This window comes from Brassica rapa, chromosome A05, assembly GCF_000309985.2.
Source record: "Brassica rapa cultivar Chiifu-401-42 chromosome A05, CAAS_Brap_v3.01, whole genome shotgun sequence".
Taxonomy (NCBI): Eukaryota; Viridiplantae; Streptophyta; class Magnoliopsida; order Brassicales; family Brassicaceae; genus Brassica; species Brassica rapa.
Window position 1 is genome coordinate 12,538,502 of NC_024799.2, and position 9,298 is coordinate 12,547,799.

Consider the following 9,298-nt stretch of genomic DNA (forward strand, 5'->3'; position numbering starts at 1 on the left):
AATAATAATAATAATATTTGGAATATATCCAAATATTCTCTGCATCATTCTCTTAGGGTTGGAGAAGATTCGTCCTCGAATCTTGATCATAATTTTCAAGTATTTGAATATCTGTTTAGGTGCCCGTCACCCAAAGAAAATATCATGTATTCAATCTTTGTGGATAGTGTATCTCTCATCAATTATATTTGTCTCTTGGACACCAGCACATATGGATTACAAATATGCTATTCCTTTAGCAACATTTCTACATAAAAATAAGAAACAGAAATCAGGGTTGTTAAATTAATTGATAGGTACATCAGAATCTACAAATTCATATTTAGTTATTCACAAAGAGTTGTTTCTAATGCCTTTAAGAACAATATTAGGTTTTCAAGTGAATAGACATATGAACAAAGGAAAAGATCACCATATGAATCTGCTCAAAACCATAGTGCCTCATAATAAATCGCGTTACTATCTAGTGATAGAAGATTCAAAGAATTGATAAATTTGAAAAGTCTAGGATTCATAGTAAAAGCAAACTAAAAAGAAAGAAATAATGCATTAGACAATGATATTATATGGTGGTCACTGTATATGTTACTTTTATTTGTTTGGGTTAAGATTCAAAAATAGCAGTTTATAAAATAGTGTAAAACAAAAGACAATAGCATAATGTTCCTTCAAATAATTATAATGATTATACCAACCGTTATGTATAGAGATTGTACACATTGTAAGAGATTATACGAAAAAATACAAAGTCGTTTCTAAAACCAAAAAGATATCAAGCTAAATGAGCAAAAAAACATCACACCAACTGTTCCTTACACTTTATGCTACCCTTGTTTCATTACAGAGAATGAGTTTTCTCATCTCCAAAAACTAATTAACATAAATTTTTTAATCATCCAACACCAATGTATATTGTTTTCATAAGAAGACAATGGACATTTTGCTTTAAAAGATGTAGATTACTCAGGAGTTATTTTGTTATTCATTTTGATTTTTGTGACATTTCACAACGGAACGGTTGAATCCTTATGTATTGATTCTATATCTCAGAAAAATAAAAATCAATTTTTAGTTTTCGGATTCGATAGATCTATCAATTAATCTTTCTTAACAATTAGGGAAATTTGGGATCATGATTCATGTCCATTATTAGGATGAAAACTAAGTGAATGCACATAGCAACAACATGGCTACATTATTTTGTATATTTTGTGTAATATTACATTGTTTGTCCCTCACCAATCACAAAGCTTTATTTATTTTGTTTTTTATTTTTCCTTTTTCTCTTTTCTTCTTTCCCCTTTGATTTTATTTGATGTGTGGGGTTTCATTTAATTATATTTAGTTAAATATTAATAATAGAAAAAACATATATATTTTTTGTACATATGCCATATTTTAAATCTTTTCAAACGGACATAATTTTTCTCTCCAAAATGTGTAAATTTCTTTTAATAAGAAGGATGTTATATTCTATACTATTTATATAGAATAGTCCATATTTGTAACAAAATTTATATATTTATGATAAATCTGTATTTTTATTTTGAAAAAATGGTTTGTGAAGATTTATAATTAACACTTGATTTTTACAACAGTTTCATACAATTTAAATGGATATATAATTACTCTGATTTTTCTTTTCCATCGACTATTATAATCATTTATAATAAATTTTAAGCATTCTAATATACTATTGATTCCATTTATAAACATAATATAGTGTATTTTTTTTGGTCGAAAATATAGTGTATTATAACATTCTTCTTTCTCCTCGCTCATTCCTCCGTACTGTCTCCTCTTCCATCCTTTCTCCTCTCCCTCCTCTTCCTCCGTTTCTTCATCCTCTTCCTCTCTCCTTCTTCCCAGGCCTGGCTCAAGATATTAGTGGGCCCTGGGCAAAAAAAAATTTAGGTTTTTTTTATATGTATATATGGACAATTTAAAAATTTTGGGCCCTTATCTTTAATTATTTTTGAAAAAATTAGACCCCTCTTTCATACTATTTTTGTTAAAAAATATTTGGACCCTGGAGCCCATGCCCCCTTGCCCCATGCCCTAAGCCGGCTCTGCTTCCTCCTCCCTCTTTCTCCTCTTCCGTTTTTTCTGCCTTTGGCAGTTAGTAAAACAATTATATTTTGTTTGTAATAGGTTATCATCATGAGTTGAGTGTTATATACTATTTATTTAACATATATAGTATAGTCTATTTCGTCATTTGGATATTATAATTTTCACGCGCACACATCTGTAAGGAGAATATGGTCAAGTACGTGGTTAAAATGTTCCGTCAAATACTTGTTACTGTAGTATGGTTATATTCTTCATTTTTATCGTCTTATGAATATAGAGCAAAATCACCCTAACAATTATACATAGTTTACCAATCTTCTTCAGCGATATCTCGAATTTAAAAATAGCTTGATTTTCTCAAATATATATACCAATATATTCACCCAAGTGATTCTCCTCTCTCGGTTTTATCTCATTTTGATTAAAGTTGAATATATGCATATAGTTTGATATGTATATCAACGTTATATTTTCTTAAAAAGAATTGTTCTTGTATATTTTATCAAAAAAAGAATTGTTCTTGTTTATTTGATAATTCATTTTTAAACTCAATAAAAAAATATATTGTATAGGTGATAGTTGATGACCAAAAAAAAAGGCTGATAGCAAAACGATAATTTATATTAAACATCAACTTTCAATACATAATGCAACACAAAAATAAACCACTGTAACAATAGCTAAGACATATATCTAATACAGGCACAATGGAATGCATTAATAAAGCTAATATCAAAATCTTTCAGATGATAAATAAAGGGATTTTTGAGTTTTTTTAGACAGACAAGAAAATACTTTCGAGTTTGGATGTTCGTGGATTCGACCTATATATATATCTCATGAAAATAATTGTAAAATTTAAACCAAAATTTCAAATGGAGATCTGCTTTCAGCTATACCTAGTCATGAGATTCAAAAACAATCCTACCAGGTTTCATATCAAGAGTCATTCTTGGGTTCACCAACCAATAGAAAATTGTCATTTTAGATCTAGTATCTTTTAATTAAGGAAACCAAATAATTTGGCAAATTATATTATCTTTTCAAAATAAAATTTAAAAATAAATAAAAATAATATATAAAAAACGAATTCAAAAAAAAAAATATTGTCAACAAAACACTAAACCCTAAATTCTAATACTAAACCCTAAACTCTAATACTAAATCCTAAACTTAAATCCTAAACCCTAAACCCTTGGGTAAACCCTAAATCCTTGGGTAAACCCTAAACCCTCGGAAAAACACTAAACATGTTGTCAACAAAACACTAAACCCTAAATTCTAATCCTAAACCCTAAACCCTTGGGAAAACCCTAAACCCTTGGGTAAACCCTAAACCCTTAGGTAAACCCTAAACCCTTAGAAAAACACTAGACATTTGGATAAATTCTAAATTATAAATCTTAAACACTAAACTCTAAATCTTAAAAAAAATTTTTTTTTTAAAATAATCTTTTTCAGAACTATTGTTATTTTTATTTATTTAATCTTTTTTTTATTTTAAAAGCCTAATATAATTTGGCAAGTTATTTTGTTTCCTTAATTAAAAGATACTAGATCTAAAATGACAACTTTCTATTGGTTGGTGAACCTAAAGGTTCACCCTAGGAGGTGAACCCAAGAAAAAGTCTCATATCAATCCCCTATATATTATTTGAGAAGCATTGCAATATTTTTTTGTAGCCACATGTCATCACTAGAATAATTCTGAGAATCTTTAGAGAAATAGGTTGGTCCATCTAAATATATAATAAACTTTTTATTAAACCACAATAAATACATTATTAATGTGCTTCATTATTTCCTTAAATAAGATTATGGAATTGCCTAATGTAGCTAAAGTATATATAACAATTAATAATTTTGAATAATAAAAATTTGATAAAAATAAGTGTGTATTATAATTATATTTATTTAATTTTAAGCTATTAAAATAAATTAAACAATCATAGTAACCATATAATAAAAATTAAAACATTATTTATATATTATATTTTGAATTTTTAAAAATGAGTATAAATTACTAAAACTGTTAAAAGTTTACATTCAAATTTTGTGATCTATGATTTAAAACTTTTGTTATGACATGATACAAATAATTAAAAAATAATATAACTTGAAAGTCTCATTTAGTAAGTATCAAAAATAAAATATATATAAATATATGTATCATTTTAAATTAAACTATATGCCATATAAAAATACATAAATATCTTAATTTTGAAATTTACTTTGAACATTTTTTTGATAAAAAATTTGAAAAAATATTGACAACTTAATTTTTTAAAATATTATAAATTACTTAAACCATTAATCCCACAGTAAAAATTTTGTTATCACTAATTTACACTTTTTGCTATAACAGATTTAAATGATAAAAAAATATGAGCAAAAAGCATCATCTAATAAATATTAACATTAAAATATACCATATATATCTTACTGTCATTTAAATTTAATTATATATTATATCAAATAGAAAAAATATTTTTTGATTTTTAAAATTTATTTATATGTTCGCACCAATTTAATTATATAAGTAGTAGATAATAACTTTTTAATTATTCAATATATATTTATAAATATATAATATATAAAATAATTTTTATATATAATGTTTATCATGTGCAAGGCGCGGATCTTAAGCTAGTATGATCTTGCATTTTCACTTAACTTGTAAAATGGGTCATACCACCTTCTATTCCCACTAGGAGGATGTGGTGGATCTTTTTTGGTGGCGTCTATCAGCGTTTTGGAAAAAAATGTTTTGAGTTTTAGAAATCTATTCTATTAAAAAGGAAGCAGTCTTAAAAAAATCTACTTATACAAGGTTGTTTGGACTATTTCCTAAGAGTTAATAATTTCATGGTCCTACTTAAATTTCTCCTAACAATATATTTTCATAAATTTCTCTGATTTTCTTTAGATATCATAAGTGTGCCACTCCTATATTTATGGCAACTACTATATTACCTTCTATAAATCTCACCCCTTAATTATAAATTTCTCCATTTAGTTATTAATATCTCATATACGATTTACTAACCAATATTTTGTTGATGCAATAATATATAAATTCGTGGGTCCATAGACTAATATATTATGTATGTGACCATATATATATATTATATAATGTTTATTTTAATTCTTAAATTCATATCTATATAAAACGAATGGTATGGTGCATGTCACCATTAAATAATACATGCCATTTAAATTAAAATAGTCTTGTAAGTAATACATGTATTTTAAAAAAATGAGTTAATGAAGTATGATAAATAATTATCACAAAATCATGTTTTACTATAGAACCGATCAAACTGAGTAGTATATTATATTATTTTCAGTTCATAAAAAACGATATTAACTTATAAGTACTGAACAAATTTGAAAAAATGCATATGAAGTTAGTTAAAAATTATCCTCCGGCCAACTTATTTAATTGAATTTTTACTATAATTCTGATACAACCACTTAAATTATATTATGAAAAATTAAAAAATACAAATACTATAGAAACTATTGCTCCATATTCTCTCTTTTTTTTATAAAAAAATAAGTTGACTTGATTTTTACTTATGAAGAACAGTTACTAAAATCCAAAATAATGATTAGTATTTTTTGTTTGGGCAACAAATAATGTTTAGTATAAAAGATGCTCAAATACAAGTCCACTTTTGTAATTCAATTTAAATAACAAAATAAATTTACAAATATAATTAGGTCCAGAATTAATAATTATATTATTTGAGTTTCAAGCTTGCAGGTTTCCGCGGGTTATTCAATCATATATTATATACTAAACACATTGAGATTAGTATAAACTCTTCACTAGGTTTGGAATACCTAAGTTAAACAAGATTTTTCTCTTTTGAAAAATTATTAACCCCGTGCTTCAAAGCTTGATTCAAAAGTTTGAATTGAGTTTTGAAAAAATATCATCCAATTTATATGGGATTTTATCAGGTCAACCAATATTGGATAGCGGGTTAATGATAGTTTTTACGTTTTTACCGACTTTTATCAGATTTTTTATATATAAGGTTTTAACAAAATTTAGACTAGATTTATATGAATCACCTGATTTACTTTTGAGACTATAGGTTTGGTTCGGGTATGAAAAAATTGCTAAAACTATTAAAAATTCTACAATATATATACTATTAGATTAGCCTAAAATCTGTCAAGTAAATTTTTTATCTCATCAACTCAACAAATATGACTCTTACAAAATACACACAAAATGCAACAATGACGTTGTAACATAAGAATACACATATAAAATTTAAAATAAACTATTTGATAAATTATATAATTTTAAACTAAAATTCTTTTACTTTTTCGATGTAATAACACTTTATAACTTAATAATATACTTCAAAACATCAAAACCAAAATAATAATTTATATCAAATAATATTATTAATCAAAAAAACCCGCGCTTTTGAAGCGCGGGTCAAAATCTAGTTTGGGCTTTAAAAACCTAGCCACTCTGCGTTTGTACTTGGCCGCTCTTTTATCTCTCAGATCGATTCAATCCAAATCATGGCGAATCAAGGCGTAGATACCTGGAAGACGGTTACGAGCAAAGCTGGATCTAGTCGATCCCAAGAGGAATCAAACATTCAGACAGAGCGCTGTTACTTGCAGTTTAACAAGAAGAATGCTTTACTCTGGCCGCTCTTTTTTTTTTTTTTTTTTTTTTGCAAGTATTTAAACTTCTTATGTTATTTGTCAACTTCTCTGCAACTATTCTCTTTGGTAGAATACATAACTTGTTTTTTCTTTTTTTTTGTCATCACTCCAGTGATAACTTGTTATAAAGCTACTATTTGGCCCAATAGAGGTAGGAAGATTATGCCTTTGAATGTTTAACACATGTACGCTGCTTTTGTTTTAGTATTCGAGTATCATTGTTGTTAAAAAAAAAAGAAGAAATTTGGGCTTTTTGCCCCATAACCAAAAATTTATAATAATGATTTTTATTAACTATTTCCTTTGTAGCTTTTCTTAAACAGAAAATATGCTCAACTCTTCTTCTAATAGTTTCTTTTATAATTTTTTTTCTTTCTTTTATCCTTGGCCTAACGTTTTCTTCTCTTTGTTCTTTATTGTACACGCTTCTCTTTGTTATTAGGGCATTTCCAACCCAACATCATTTTTTTTTTAAATGGAGTAAAAATAAGTATGTAATAAAAAGTACGGGTAAACGACTTATTTCCCCACCAAAAGTATCGTATAGTAACAGTTACCCACGAACTTTCGACCTCGTCTTAATTCCACATATTTAAAGTTATTCAACCTATTACTCCCCAATTCAGAAGATCGAAACACAAACCCACATAGACCAAAATTCTACACTGATTTAACGGTTTGCAATTCAAACCAGATTTGAAACACTTGAACCAAACCAAAAAACAACTCAACCCGACCAAAAACCCGATTTGTCCCAACCTAAACCAGATGCCTCAACTCATCGGAGAATGGCAACGTCGTTTCCAAGCTGTTCGATTCTGTCACTGGCAGCGTGGTTGATGGTGGCAATTGTGGTGGATTGGAGAATCTAGCTAAAAAAATTTGTCCTTTTTTATTCGTTTGCTGTGAATTTTGAACCAAGTTCTGCAATTCACCAAGATCATCAGCTCCTTCTTCCACTTTAAACCGTTAATTGATTTCTTCAGAGGTGAAATTTACAATAAAAAAAGGTCAAGATTTAAGTCACTGGATTCGATTTCAACAAGAACAATCTGATTCTTGAAATGATTAAGAGAAAGATCGCGACTTGGCATTACTGGTTATTAGGTTGTAAAAAGGAGAAAGATATTTAAGCTCTTAATTGAGCCAAAAGAAAGGATGGAAACTGGAGTTTGGATTTACAAGGTATTGTAAATCCTGGGATTCAGTTCTTGGACTCTGAAATGAGACTCGACATGGTGAAGGGTCTTCTTTCTCTTATTGTGAAGTCAGCGAGTGGTCTAGTGGAGAAGGGAATAGAACAGTTTCTGATACGAGGGCTTGGAGATCTCAGGACATTCTTATCACGAGACAAGAGCTTGTATCCGAACAATAAATTGCAAAGCGATTTTGCGTCTGCTTTTTTGTTAAAAATCAGAGACTTGGGAACACTAACAAAGGAGGCTAAAGGGAAAACCATTGTTTTGTTATATCTAGCTCACCTCTTGTGGAGTAACAACCACAAGATCATGGAGCAGGTTCTGAACACGAATGGTTAGTTGTTTGAACACACTTGAGATCTTAAGAATCTTTGCGTTGACTGATGATGAATTAGATGACACTGATTAATTCTCAGAATTCACATTCTTATGGTCAAAGAAGTAATCATATTACGTCTGAATCATCTTGAAGGAGAAACTCACAAGTCACAACTCGCAAGCGTCATATGAAGAGAAGAAGATGCTGTGTTAATAATTTAAGAAATTAGGTTATTGGGTAAATGGGTCAGGTTATTAGGTTGGATTTAGTTAATTTTGGTTTATAATTTGTAACCGGGTATTTTTAGGTTTAACTAGATTACCGATTGGTTATTTTTCAAATTAAAAAACAGTAAACCAGTGTGAACCGGCTCTGTGTCGGTTTTAGTTTCGACATTAAATATTATGTAGGTTTGTGTTTCGATCTTCTGTATTGGGGAGTAATAGGTTGAATAACTTTAAATATGTGGAATTAAGACGAGGTCGAAAGTTCGTGGGTAACTGTTACTATACGATACTTCTGGTGGGGAAATAAGTCGTTTACCCAAAAAGTACTCTAACCCTACTTCATTTTTACTTCATAATGAAATTTATTTCATAAATGAAGTAATATATTTTTGTTTGTTCATTACTCCATTATGGAATGAAAAATAGTGTTGGATTGGAACATTTTTTATTCTATACTTATTTTTACTCCATTTTGGAGAAAAAATGAAGTTTTACATTGGAGATGCTCTTAAGTATCTACGTAAAACCAAAACTACTTACACTATGATTTTATAGGCGATGTTGAACTCCCCAAAACGATATGACTCCTCACCCTTTTCATGAGAAACAAACGGGAGTATAGAAGACATTTGTTAGGCTAATGTTTGCTAGAAGCCAATCCGTACCAAAATTAACTAAAACAGGTATGATTTGGGAAACATTGATACATTTAATCCATTAATGATGGCAAAAGCTGTGGAAATGAAGCTGATGTGCCAACTTTGATGACAAAATGCATTGGATGG